The sequence below is a fragment of the Parasteatoda tepidariorum genome, chromosome 4, assembly GCF_982258835.1.
Source record: "Parasteatoda tepidariorum strain Cologne lab strain chromosome 4, Ptep-v5.0, whole genome shotgun sequence".
In the NCBI taxonomy this organism is placed as follows: domain Eukaryota; kingdom Metazoa; phylum Arthropoda; class Arachnida; order Araneae; family Theridiidae; genus Parasteatoda; species Parasteatoda tepidariorum.
The window spans coordinates 53,188,616-53,203,939 of NC_141758.1; the positions used below are offsets into that span (position 1 = coordinate 53,188,616).

The 15,324-nt window shown below is 29.5% G+C and overlaps 1 protein-coding gene and 1 long non-coding RNA gene across 7 annotated transcripts in view; one reads left to right on the forward strand and one right to left on the reverse strand.

Moving 5' to 3' along the window:
- LOC107451797 (uncharacterized) overlaps positions 1-15,324 on the reverse strand; it is a 320,945-nt gene that overhangs the window by 281,782 nt on the left and 23,839 nt on the right. The gene's annotated exons all lie outside the window — the stretch shown is intronic.
- LOC147810960 (uncharacterized) lies at positions 4,480-8,353 on the forward strand. The gene is made up of 2 exons (XR_015433062.1): positions 4,480-5,651; positions 5,698-8,353. It is a non-coding gene; the product is annotated as an uncharacterized LOC147810960 (long non-coding RNA).

The following is a 15,324-nucleotide window of genomic DNA, read 5'->3' on the forward strand; positions in this document are numbered from 1 at the left end:
TTTATAAATAACAGGCAAATTTTTTTTAATAAAATTTTAAAAAACACACCAGCTGAAAATATGTAATGAAATTTTAAGGTCAGTTTTTTCCTCAGTTACTTCGGCTCATTAACTTTTTGAATAATTAGGGGGTCATTCCTGATTTTTTGCAAAACATTCGTTTTGGTGAAAAATCTATAATTTAGAGGAAAAGTTTTTGAAATTTTGTGAAAATCAATGGTTTGTTTCGACGAAATATTAAAAACTCTACTAACAGTTTTGTGAAAATAAAGCCTGATTTTGTCTATCTCCAGAATTCTTCTCAAATAGAATAAATATAATAAACATTAAATAAGCTTTAGTGAAGGCAAAGTTAGCAATTCGAAAACAACAATTCAAGATTTTAAAAGTTTCATTTATTATTATTAGCATTTTTTTTTCTTTAAATATTTTAATATTCATTACCTTATTGAACAATCATTATTATATACAGCGTAAATTATCTCGCATATTTTAATCTAGTATTAACATCAGAAAAAAAAAATATCTTAACAATTTCAATGCGACTAAAGATCTCATTAAGCAAACTTAACTCTAAACAAGCTTGTGATAACACATTTAAAAGATTAACAAAAAATAAAACGCGGAAAAAAGTTTTTTTTACTCAAAAAGTCAAGGTTGATAACCCAATGAAATGTGACATTGCTGATTGATATACTTGATACACAAATATTCACAAAACAAAGCGTTGTCAGTAACTCTTTATCGCAAGGTTTTTTTGAATAGCGGCGAGATAACCTGCTCCGAAAACTTAAAATCTTAATGTTGTTAATGTTTATAGAATTGTCAACACTTTATATTAATATTAGTTATAAGTTACTAATGCTTACAAAAATATTACTCGATTATGAAAAAAATGACTTGATGCCCCTTTTCCTTGACCCCCAGAGGGACATACATGTTTCTGGGACATATGTGTCCCGTCTAAAATCCCGATGGAGGACATACGCTCCCCCCTCCCCAATTGCCAATAAAATTAATTTTTTATTTTATTTTGGCATATTATTTTAAACCTTATTTGACCTCTTAAAGTTGTAATTTGACTTTATATTAGAGAAGAAAAAAACTGGTTTTGAAAGGGTTTTAAGTTGTTATACAAAAAACTACTTAAGTTATAATTAGAAAATTGCTTTCTGTTACTAGTAGAGTCACGTAGCAATTACGCTTCTTTGCAAAGTTATTAGATGCCTAATTAATTTCAAACCACTTATGAATTTTTTAATCAAATCATAAATCTTTTTCTTCTTTTTTTTTTCTCCCACCAAGCGAAAGCGAAATCCTCATTCATTAAAAATTCATTAGCCATTTGGTAAACCACAAGTCAACGAAATATTCCTGGAAAAATGACCTAACGTTTCAACTCAATACAAAAATACAAATAATCTTTTAAGTAAAAATAAAAGTAATTTTACGGGAATACAGTTGATTTAAAATATTTTTGTAAGATTAACATCAAGCTGATGAAAACACTACGATAAAACTAAATAATATCATGCAAACTATTATTTAACCCATTGACGCTGATGGGGACGCCAGTGTTCCTTTTATATATTATATATATATTTTCTGGTGCTCTAATTATACAAAGCAAAAATAAATTTCGGTACTTTTTTAATCATAAAAAACTGTCTAAAAACTTGTAAAAGAAAATCTTTTAGATTATCGGAATTATTGTACTAAAATATAAAATCCAAAAAAAAAAAAGTAAAATTTTTTTTCATTCATATTAAAATTGTGAATTAAAGAAGTTTCAATGATGAATATCTATTTTTTCTTAGATCTAAATAATTGCAAATAAGTGCAAATTTGAAAAATTTTTAGGAAGTGAGCCGTGTTTGGGAGAACTTTACTTTTAACGTAGAAGACACCGGTATTCATAACCATAAATTATTAAAATGCTAAACATGATATTTTTATTATGAAAACATGATATTATATGAAAAATAAGTTTGTCAAAAATTCATCGCAAAAGGTTGAACGGAAAAAATATTTAAAAAAAAAACCACAAAACAGAATCACCAACTAAACCCAAAATCAAAGTATTTCATTCCATCATGGGCTAGGTATATAAGATACTCACAGGGGAATTATATTCAATACTCATAATGGTATAAAGTAGCAGCGATGGGGCAGAAAAAGTACACCAATGACCTATAGGGCTTCTCCCTCTATCAAACAGACCGGAAAGTTATTTGACAGGATACCAGATTTAACAGGAAAGAACTTTCCCCCGTCAAGATATAGATAGAACGCTTTTTTTGTAACAGAAATGTCAAACAAGCTTCTATAACCGATAATCAATAGTGCTATTCTAGATAATTGGACCTGCTTTTATCGGATAGTGAGGCTATTTTGATTTTCTGAAACCTAAGAGTAAATTAAGCGAGTAGTAAAAGCACTTACGTTTAAAGATTTTAATTATAATAGTAATAACACGTAATTTTAGTAGAGGGAGAATTCGAGAAGACTAATACAGTCTAACCCCGCTATAGTGAACATGGTTTACAGTGAACTCCCGGATATAGAACGAAATGTTCGCTCCCGTACCTTGCTATACACATATAATATTTTTTGTGGATATAGTGAACCAAAATAAGAGAGGAAATTGGTTATTATGAACTTTTTTCTGTCCTCGACTGATTTTTTTCCCTTCATTTTTTGGTAATTTTGAAATTTTTACATAAAATGCATATACCGATTTTTCAAACCATCTATAGAGTGGAATGTAGCTATAAGCATTTTTTCTTGTTTGCTTCTTCTATCTCAGTTTCCCATCCCTAAATAAAGGCCATCTCTACATTTTTTGTTCGCAAGACGAAGACTAATAAAAAAATAAAAGTTAAAACATATTTTTTTTACTACATATTATACACATTTTTTATCATTTTCGTATTTCTTTTTATAGGTTATTTATTTAAATAATGTGTAATAAAAAGGAGCAGTCCGCAAAAATTAGTTAAAATTATTTACAGTGCGGATATAGTGAACTCCCGGTTATAGTGGACCGAAATTTCGGTCCCTTGAAGATTCACTATAACGGGGTTTGACCGTATTTAAATGTTAACTTTAAATACGCTTGCACTTATAAATCTAAGAGAAACTGGTAATCGTCATTGAAATTTCCTTAATTTACAAAATCAAATATTGATAAATTTTTGTATATGAATGAAAAACTATTTTTGGGTTTTATATTTTAGTAGGAATATAATTCCTATAATCTAATATACTTTTTTAGTAACTATAAGACTGTTTTTTTTTATAATTAAAAAATAAAACATATATTTTTGCTAAATATAAACATATATACAAAAGGGCCACCACTGTGAAAAGTTTAAATTCGTGAGGAGGTAGAGCACGTAAGGTTTGAGAATGATACTGCAACATAACGAAAATATATCATCTTACGCCGTTAGTACCACCCTATATTATGATCTGGCAGTTCGTGCGCATTTGAACAGCCCTTATAGTTATCTAAATTATCTTAATTTTGTGTTCATTTCACATTTTATAGTAATTGTTGTCTGAAATTACATTTAAATGTACTTGAGCCGTGATGGCTCAGATGATAGAACGTGCGCCTTCCAATGAGGTGCACCGGGTTTGAATCCCAGCGATGGCTGGTCAATACGAAATCCGAGTCCGGCTTGCACTTGACCACAGTGCTGACATAAAATATCCTCAGTGGTAGTCGGATCATGTGTTAAAGTCCCCTCGTCATTGGACTAACCATGGGAGAGTTTCGTCATTTCCCTCTCCATCTAAGGCAAATACGCGTTAGTTCCGTGAAAAAGTCCTCCACGAAGGCAAATTTCTCTCAATACTTGATCCAGAAGTTCCCTGGATTGGGTTCAAATTACAAGGCTACGGAGTTGAACATTACTGGTGCAAATCCGAAAATTGGGTCAGCGGTACAACGTCGGTAATAAAATAAAATAAAGTATTCTTGAGGCGCGGTGGCTCAGGGGATGGAGCACTCGCCTCCCAATGAGGGGACCCACCATCGATTCAAATCTTGCTCCGCTCTCGGCTCGTACCGACCACAGTGCTGACATAAAAATATCCTCAGTAGTAGAGGGATCATGGGAAAAAATCTCCTTGCCGTTCGATTAACCGTGGGGGGTTTTCCTCTCCATATAACGCAAATGCGGGTTAGTTCCATCGAAAATTCCTCCACAAAACTCGTTCCTCCCAATGCTTGATCCAGGAAGGAGTTTTCTTGTTATCTAGATTGGTTTCAGAATTACAAGGCTACGGAGTTGAACATTGAGAGTCATAAACTCAGAATTGGGTCAATCAACTCCAGTTATAAAATAAGATATGTAATCAAATATACTTTTGAGATTGTATAAGACTAACAATCTTCAAAGAGTACAACCCTTAAGCATATTTGTTTCATTAGTTTTTCACAAATTTCTAAGTCTCAATCTGATATATTTAATATTTTTTTTTTTTCATTTTATAATTCCTATATTATTTATTTCATAAGTGAGTTAGAGCAATGGCAATCGAACTAGGGAACGGAGCAGATTCTAGTACTTAAAAGTATATGCCATTCAAATATCAAACTACATATTTAAAAAGAAAATGTCAACAAAAAAATAAATATAATAAACCAAATAAACTAAAGGCGCACAATTTCAATTTGATAAAATAATGTGGAATGTTATTAGGGAACAAATCAGAGACAATGCACACGCACGTCCAAGATACTCGATATATAACCGGGCACTATCGCTGCAAATAACGATAAATCTAGCACACAATTTCAGGATTAGTCCCTGCTTATTCTCAAATATTGTCAATCACTTCTATCGATCCGAAGGTACTATTCTGCCTAAATATTATTACAAGAATCAATCCGCCAGCGTGCAGAATATCAACGGATTAGCAAATGCAAACTGTATGCGAGGCAACTAACTTAACATCCGGGCAACTAGCAATATATTCTAATAGTTCTGTTCAGAAAATTTGTTGCGTTAGAGAAATATATTCTACATAGTAACCAATTCAATATATTAAATAGATTTGTCAGTAATTTTAGTGCAACGGGCTAGTTTTTAACGATATGTCAATAATTCAACTTGAAAATTTGCGAATTTTATTTTTACATGAAAAAGTTTCGCAATAAAAATGAATCAGTAATATATTTTTTTTAATGTATTAATTTTTATGAAACTTTTTTTTGTAAAAATACGAGAAATTCTACTAAAAACAAAACTTTGAATTAATATAGATACATGAAATTAAAATAGAGATAGTAAATTGATTTTTTTCTTCTTTTGATAAATTGGTCTGTGTTTCTGTTACAAAATCTTGATTTTGTTTTTTCCTCATAATTTAGAATATTACGATCTATTCATAATTTTCTTTTATCTAATTCACATTAACTACTGTTTTTTTTTTCATTCAATATTTAACAGTCTACTATTACTCTGCAGTAAATATGCAACATTGTACATAATAACATTTCTTTTTACATTAAGCTTAATTTGCATTTACAAACATTTAAATATTGTATAAGTAAAACTTTTAGTAAAACTTATTTTTTATTTATTTATTTTTTCAAAAATATAGGGGCTCGTGCACGAACCAGTGAAATCTTTTATTTGATAGTCCTTAGGACCAGTGGCAAAATTTTCATTTCTACCCAAATATCAGTAAAAGAATTGAAATTCAGGATAAAACACAAGATACAGTAGGTAACTTTGTCATGAAAATATTTTCCAACACTGTACTAGGAGTGTATAGGATCGTCACTGTACTAGAGATAGAATGATTAAAATTGGCCTCACTGAGACAGGAATGGAAATAATGGGTAGAAGAAAACATCAAAGAACTTGATCCTTTTAACACTAGAAAGACTGAAACTTAGTTTATACCTATTCTTTGGGCTATATGGTAAAAAGTCCATAGCGATCTAAGGTACATATTCAAAGCTTGGAGGAAGAAAAAAAAAGAAGAAAAGTATTTACCTATATTGGCCAAAAGCAGTCAAAATGACTGGATTGTATAAGACTAAATAATGTGCAAAGAAATTCGTTTAAAATTAATTTTTAATATTTTTTCAGATTATTTAAAGCTATATAACAAGCTATTAGTAAATATTAACAATAAAAAAATTATATGTAGTACAAAATTCTACGAAATTGCGTCATTATATACATCATAGTTTTTCTCATTGAAATTAAAAGCAGTCAAAATGACTTCCTTAGGCAATCTAGTGTTAAAAAAAATTTATTTAAAAAAAGTATTATACTAAAACTCTCCTTCGTGGCACACTAGTTACGAAACACAGATACAGATCATCGTAACAGCAATTTCACAACATGTTCAGAAAAAGCCAGTTGGTATAAAACGTTGGTAGATGCCAAATCTGAGCAAAAATCCATCTTCTTAAATAACAAAAAAAATAAAAATAAAAACGTAGTTCTGTTCCTCTCATGGATTCATCCGGATTATCAACCGTACATATACGGCTTCCTCCTCCACTATTCCCAAAGAAAAGAAAGAGGGGGGGGGGGAGGAATCAAAATCCTTCAAGAAGCCGTATTATTCATCTATAACCACTTTCTATGACATAAATCACAGAGGAAAAACCCAGTTCTATATATACGACGAATCTATTTATAGAGTCATACATCTTCCCAGCCATACATAACACCACCCGGGCAAACATTTTTCTCTTTTACCCCACCCCATCAAGTATAGGGGGGGTAGGACGACAGAGAACGAATGTATTTAAAAAAGGATTTTGGTTGGAATAGGAAGAGAGGGTAAGAGTTTTTTTATTTTTTAAAAAAATATAGCAAAAGAGCGGCGATTTCGCTGGGGCTTTTGGGAGCGGGGTACACCGCGCAAGGGCGCACACATGCCGGGGCGGAGAGAGAAGATGACGTGGAGGAAAAATCAATTGTTGCCAAGGGAATGGGAGGATCAATGAAGAAGATTTGAAGTGTGTATAGGACAGACCTCGGTCGAGGACATTCCGCGGTCAGAGGACGCTTTCTAAAGAGAGGGAACTAGATGAGGACTGGTTTTAGAAATTGACATTTGCCCGGCAGTACGTTTATCAGGCAGGTTTAAAATCGAATTCTTTTTTAAAGTCAACAAGCGTCTTTTTGCAATATTTTCTTTAAATCGGATCCTATTTGTAAAACTAAATGTTTGATTTTCTTATTTCTCATCCAAACGACAATTCCAAAGGCCAATCTTAAAAAGAAATTAGGCCCATTTGAGGAATCTTTAAAACGAAATCCAAACCCCATAAAAGAAACTATCACCAAATCTCTAAAAAATAATCTTCACATTTTTTTTTTATTTATTTAGTTACTTTCATTTTTTTTTTTAAACTTCTGCATTGTTTTCTGTAAAACAGGAACCTGGTCTAGAAATTAACATCCGATTTCACTTAAAAGGAATTTAAGCAGAATTATCACCCACTTAATTGTTTTGGTGACACTATAGCCTAAAATAGGCCCGAACTGTTCCAAAGTAGTGTTTTTCGTCGGAGTTTATTAGATGTTTTTCATATGGAGAAAGAAAACAGGAACCTAGACTAGAAATCCTGGGTTAACATCTGATTTTTTCACTTTAAAGTAACGATAACTAGACCATCAATCGCGAATAAAATGAGATTTTTCGTAAATCACGTTGGCGCTTGGGCTGGCTAACTTTGATACATCCTCTAAACTAATAAGCCAAATATAAATTTTTTAAAAAAGAAATTTTTATTACTTTTGGTCTGTAATTTATACAGAAGGAATAAAAAACGGTACCGGTAGTTTCATCCAACTGTGATATAATACATCCAAGACAACTTTTAATGAGTGGGCGTAATTATCCTTACCTTACAAGTTTCACTTTTTAATTTGCTACCAATTTATTACAACTTTATTAAGAAAGCGGAGCAGTTGGCATCCCAGCATATGCATGGTCAAATTCTAAATGTAGCCATGCGTGAATAGCTTTTTTTTTTTCACGTATCAGCTGGTGAAAAAAAACTACCAATTTTACATCTGTTGCAATGGAACCGCCCTTTTACATACTTCGTAAAAAAAATTTATTCAAAAATTGAATTATAAATTACTAAGGACAGAAACTTTCAAAAGTGAGAAGTAAAAAAATCAGTTACGTCATTTACAGAAAGGAAATCTAGTATATTGATATAAAAGCAAGAAACGCCCCGAGATAAATTCTTAAAATAAATAAAAATAACATATATAATTTCGAAACCGCAAAGAAAAATTAATGAATAAAAAAATGGAGAATTACGAACGCAAAACTGAGTTGGTAAGTGGAAGAAAACGAACTGAAAGAATTAAATAATTCGTATAAATGTATAACTATATTTATACATACGAGGCAAGAACATAGATCCATGGACTAATTATGATTGATAAAGACAGTTACAGTTGGGCTTTGTCCAAGAAATAAAAGGGGGATAGAAAAGTCACCCCCCTCAAAAGGGGTAATCTCAGGACATTACTGTAAGGGAGGTAGTTATACATATAATGAAGGGGGTAGACTAGTATGTGATATGCAGTTGGAATGCTGATTTTGTTCTGACAAGAATTCTAACTAAATTTTAGATAGGCCGAGATAGGCGAAAGAAATAAATTATGGTAGATTAGGGAAAAGTTTTGATAAAATGTAATGGTTTTTGCCTTTAATCTAACTAATATGTTATACAGTTGATGTAATGGGTCGTAAGAAAGAATGTTTTAATTTGAAATCTTTATCTTTTTAGAGAGAAAAAGATGTTCATAATAATTATTTTTACCGTCATAGACTATGCTTTGTGAATAATTACATGTAGGCATATTTACAATTCAAGGTTTACAAGAAAAGTTAGTTATTTTTGAAGAAAAAATTATGATGTATTTTAAATATTATCAACAATTTTATTAAATTACAACAATAATATGTACAACTTTTAAATAAATTTATCAAATTAACAAAGAAATAATTTTTAAAAAATTTCTAAAGACTTTATTTTGTAATAAAACGTGTTGTTGTTGTCTCTAATGCTACTTGCCAATACCGGCACGTTTGCTAGGTGAAACCAAGTGAATTTAGGGCAGAGGGTGCGTTTCTTTCTTTTCAGTGGCGTCATCTATGACCAAGAATACGACTTCAGCCACACACACGTCACAGCCCGTTTATAGGGCGGGCCCATTCATGCATTCACCCACAGATCGTAATTTTGATCTTCCGTGAATTTGAACTTTGACTAAACCAGAGAACAATCAATCTCCCATTCAGTACTCCCAGAAGTATGATTTGTTACTGGGAAAAGGAGGACTTTGTTTCCCAGTAGATTTAACGTGCACTAGTCACCATTTACTACACGGGGAGCATTCTACCGACAGGGATCGAACTCGCGGCCTCTTAGACATGGACCCAAAGCCGTACCAACCAGGCTATGCCGGTCCGCAAAAAAAAGTTACATGTGCATATGAAATTTGGCTACTTAAGGTAATTACTGATCTTGAATGCAATAGTATTGTTATTTTGAAAAAGGGTTAGGTATCTGCATAAAAAATGTTAATATGGTAGTATATGTAATGTTGCATCAGGAAAGCACAATTCTTTGATTTTTAGCATTTAACATCAAATATAATAATTAGTTATAAATTCATGAGCATTTTTTTAATAATTTTAGGATTCCATTTAAAATATTCCATATTGAGTCAATATACAAATTAAACGTCCTTATAATAGCTATCAATAGAATCACGTCCAATAATAGGTTTCAAAAGTTGTTTGATTTTAGTAATTAAAAACCAAAATCTTGAATAAAATTAAAAAAGTTAGAACAACTTTTCTAGAACTCGATATCACAGTTTACCGTTTCATCCCAGGCAAGAGAAAATGAGTGCAAAAATATTCTGTAACGACTTAAAAGGAATAATTTGTGGCTCATTAAAATATAAATTAAATTTAAAATTATAATTATATTAAAATTATTTATTTGAAATGCTATATAATTATAATAATAAAATATAAAGAAAATTTATTTACTTTTTTTCCTATTTTAATGTAAATGTTAAGTAAATAAAATATTGTAAAAATTGAACACGATTTAAGTTTTAATTATTTATTTTGGAGAAAATGGCAGTTCTACTTTTCGGTTTCTACTTTTTGTTATTTTAGCTGTCTAGAAAGTATATTTACTTGAGATTGCTATGAAACATTTACATTTTAAGAAAGGAGGATATTCAATTTAATAATAGGTTTTAAAAGATACTTGGTTTTAGAAAATCTAAAAAGAAATCTTGAACAAAATTAAAATTTCAAGTTAGAGCAGATAATATATAGTCAACGAAATTTGCTCAACGTGCAAACGATAATAAAATCGTGATTTATTCCTTCATTCTAGTTAAGGCAAGAGAATTTTCGTTCAATCTAATTACATTTTTATTTCAAAAACATTTAATTTAATTTTAACAAATGGGAATATGTATAATTCAATATATGAATATGGAATAATTCATTATATCAATGTATCAATATATGAATATAGAGAATGAATATAATTCAATACACAGTTCCTAGAAACAACCGTCTAACATTATTACATACATACTACATTTAGCATTTTAAGTAGTATTACAAGACAATGCAATGAAACATTTAAAACATATTAAATTCAACAGACAAAAGATTTAAACAGAAAAAAATTATACCTGGTATCACATTATGTCTGTTGTAAAAGGTAATTTAAATTTAAAACTCAAAATTCGAAATTCTATCGAAATAGCATTTTAGCATGGAAAAAAAATTGCTTTAGCTAACACAAAATATAATTATTTAATTTTTTTTTTAATAATACAATTTTTTAAGATTTTGTAAAAATTTTTAGACATTCTAAACGACCGAAACGGGTTAAAGTAAGGCTACCACAAAAAAATGTATCGATAGTTTAGTAAAAGATTACAGTTTCAATCATATCGATTCAATAGAGAGAAGAAGAAAAAGAGAATATTACAGAAGAAAATTACATACAAGACAGATTTTTAGATTTATATTAAATAATTCCGTCCTTAAAAAAATTCATAAATACGTGATTTTAATTGTTAATCACGGGTAATCGGATATCAAAAATCAATTAAGTTATAAAAATATATGAGTGATATAAATTCCGAAGGCTGTCAATGGAAAGTTTAATGACATGGCATTTAATACACGTTACACATGGTAATAAATGTATTATTTCTTAATTATATTTTACACTTAAATAAAAGAAGCATGGTTTTTGTTAAACAAAAGATCTTAGAATTTCTAGAGATAAAAAAATGTATAAATTGTCTATTTAAAGAAAAACGTAAAAAGAGGGGTGGTTAATGTGTCAAGATATTGCAGCAAATTAATAGAAAAATAAAAAATAAAATAAGAGTAAAAGGGAAATAGAACAAAAAGATTTGTTTTTTATATTGACTACTAGATGGCAGTACTGACTCAAGGTGAAAGGAGAATAAAAAAAGTCAGTTCTTTCCGGCATTTGATAGTAAAAGAAACTTAACATGTCAACAATAGGAAAAATTTAAATTATGCACAAAATGCATTTCTCTTATATTTATAAAATTGTTAAAAAAAAGTAATAGGTATATTCTAAATCAATATTTTGGCAAGCATACTTTTTTTCTAATATATAGTTCTATATTTCATATATGGAGCACGTAAAGAAGAATATTTTATTCCTCATTAATTTGACTTTTAAGCAACATGGAAGTAAACACTATAAATAAAATTTATAATTCCGACGTGTTTTGAAGTCTGATAAAAGAATTTTATAAACAAAACACGTCAAATTCCTTCAATAAAAATATCTAGTATAAGTAAAATATGGTATAATAATAATTTGAAATAACTAAATTCCTTTATAATTTTATAAAAATTTAATTAACTTAAAATTAAAAAAAATCAAATAAATACAAATACTTTCAATAAGTGTATATAATAAAGCAGTGCATAATTTTTAAAAAAAGATTACGCTTTTTATCTTTTCAAAAACAATTTTGATTAAATTCATAGTTGCCAAAGTTATTAAATTTTGTTAACGAAAATTTAGGCTTTTTTTAATTTTCCCATTTAAAACTTAGATATCTTCTTTTATTTATAATTTTATAGTTATTCCGATTAAGATTTTTTTAATTTTATAATACTAGTAATTATGTCCAATTTTAACTGATTTGAAAGATATAAATTTAAAATAATTCTAGAGTTTTATTTAATGTAAGATAATTTTTTATAAATAGGATAAAGAAATCAGCAAAACGTGAGCAAAATAAATTTAAACGGGACGGACCGCAATGTAAGATTTATCCGAACAAATATTTACTAAGCCTAGATGTTCTCGGCGACTCATCGCAGACACAAACAATTTGAAGCGGAGAAAGATGACCTGTCCATTAATTCATTTTTTTTTTTAAAAGATGTGTAAAATTAAATCTTATGCTTGTAATAGTAGTGAGCAGCTCGAAATAAATATTCTTTTGTAACTGACAGAAGAAAAAAAATTATTAATTCTATGTTGAAATTTCGATTCTTAAGAAATTAAAACGAAACTTTCCAAAGCAAAAAGAAATACAGTTGGACCTCTATTTAACGAAGTCGCTAAATCCCGATAATAAGCTCGTTATATGGAAAATTCGTTGAATAGAAAATCACCTTTTGAAATACTTAAACGACGCAAAACAGGTATTAAATTCATAAACACTAGATATATTTAAATGGAAATGGACTTCCGTTATATGGAAAATTCGTTGAATAGAAAATCACCTTTTGAAATACTTAAATGACGCAAAACAGGTATTAAATTCATAAACACTAGATATATTTAAATGGAAATGGACTTCCGTTATATGGAAAATTCGTTGAATAGAAAATCACCTTTTGAAATACTTAAATGACGCAAAACAGGTATTAAATTCATAAACACTAGATATATTTAAAGTAGTAATTAATACATCTTTATCTTGCAAAGTAGTATCTACTATTTATCTTATAAATCTCAGCCATAAAAAAAATCTGCATAGAAAGTAAGAATAGAGTTAAACTATATCCAGTGTTACACTACTATGCTAAACACATTTTCAACTAAATTTAAGCATAAAATTAAAGCTGCATTTATTATAAAAATAATTTTAAACATGCATTACCACATGCGTTCTTGCTGCTGATAACATCAGTTCATTTTGTCTGAGTTTTTCGTTTGAAATGCAAACACAAAAAGGGAAGGGGAATTTACTGCTTTCTCTAATAGTTAAGTGGCTTCGAAAATTAATTCAAGGTCCCATAAAATGCGTTAACAAGTTTAAAATGCTCTGAAATAATTTTAGAAATAAAGAGAGTGGATCTCAAAGAAAAGTTCGTTAAATAGAAAATTAACTTCGCTATCTGGAAGTTATTTTATGACGAAATTTCCAAAACGTTCTTGGTTCCTCGAAAAAAATTCGCAAAATAGAGAAATTCGCAAAATGGAAGTTCGTTAAATAGAAGTCTGACTGTACTAATAAAACCAACGAAACAAATTACAGTGAAACAACGTCTCGGGAGCGACCACTCTCTGTTCCACATTAAAGTGGTCGTTTATCGTGGTTGGTCGTTCTTAAGGGTTATTTTCATGAACTTCAAAATGTTATAGAAAGTACACGACTTTTCGCAAGCGATTTTAATTTTACTCAACTTCATTTTCTTGGTGAAGAAATACCACTTCCGTTGGCGTCATGAAAACAGGATCGATGAATAAAAACTTAGCGATTAAATGATCCCTACAGATGTAACTATGTGTAAAAACAAAACAGATTTACCAATTATGAATTATAGAAAAATTTTAAATTAACGAACAATTACTTTTTCTCTCCCCCCCCCTTCGGTTTAAGTTGGCAATAAATTTTATAGTTAGCTTTCATTTTAAGCCTTTGGTAGCCTTAGTTAGCTTTCAATCAGAGAAGAGGTTTGTTTGTTTGAGAGGCTTAGTTTTTTTCTAGATTCTAGTCTCTCCTGGAGGTTTCACTGTACTTTCACGATAAAAACCTTAAATTTTATTTTAGAATATCACACCGCAAAACGAATGTGGAAAAAAGGTGATTAAGTGTTTCAAGGAAAGCGAAGATTCGCGGATTTTGCGTGTTAATATATGGATACCAATATGCAGTGACGTAATTTTTCGTAATACACTCCCGTATTAATATTAAACCTCAATTTCAAACAAAATTGTAGAGAAGAGCAATTCGATTTACTTAGGTACGCGAAGTATAATCGATTTTGAGATAAATATTTACAGGAATGCTAGAGCAGACTTTTTAAGCAGTGCTTTCTGTAGCAATATTGAAATACAAAATAAAACAGCATCCCAAAAGTTGCATTTTATTTTCTAACAATAAAAACAAACTTCGAATCGCGGAATACAGATTCCATAAAAATACTGAAACATTGAATTAGTAAATATGTAATGGTTTGTCCCCAAATTGCAATAAAAAATTATTATAATTCTTGAAATTAACTATAATTGTAAAAAATGAACCTTACGAAAAATCAGAAAATTCAACCTATAATTTTTGAAAGTTTCGTCGAAATAATAGCTTAAAATGAGAAGAAATTACGTAAAACCCGTAGTTAAAGCTTTTTTTCTTCTTCTAATAACGTAAATGGATTAAAAACAAAAAATAACTGAAATCTGAACTTAGCACAAACTATGTTAAAAGGCATTGAAGTGCTAAGACGTAGTATTAAAAAAAGAAATGTTATCAAAAATTACATTTAAAATATATGTAAAGTCATGCACAGATTTTTTACCTTTGTACAATCAAAAAAAAATTTTTAATTTGCACAAAATTTAAATGCTACTTCTATCCTATTTCACGTAAGAACGAAGAAAACTGTTGTTCATTTACGTCGCACTAGAGCTGCACAATGGGCTATTGGCGGTAGAAACTATTCTTATACTAGGCGGTAGAAAACTATTCTTACACTTTACAAAACAGGAAATTAAAATTTTAAAAACGAATAATTATTTCGATTATTCATACAATACGCTTATCTTTAATAAGAAAAAGTGAGTGAGTTGAGTAACTGAGTTATTATATATTTTATTCCCCGGATTTTCATTGAAGTTTTTTTAATTATTTATTTATTTATTTGCTTTTATTATGTTATTTTCTTCATCTCTTTTCATTATTCTATGATTTTTTTCTTCATATTTTCTCTATATTTTAAACTATTTATTTTAATATTGCATGTCAAAGAATGGGGTAGGAATTGGTCAAAACCAGAAAAGGCAGA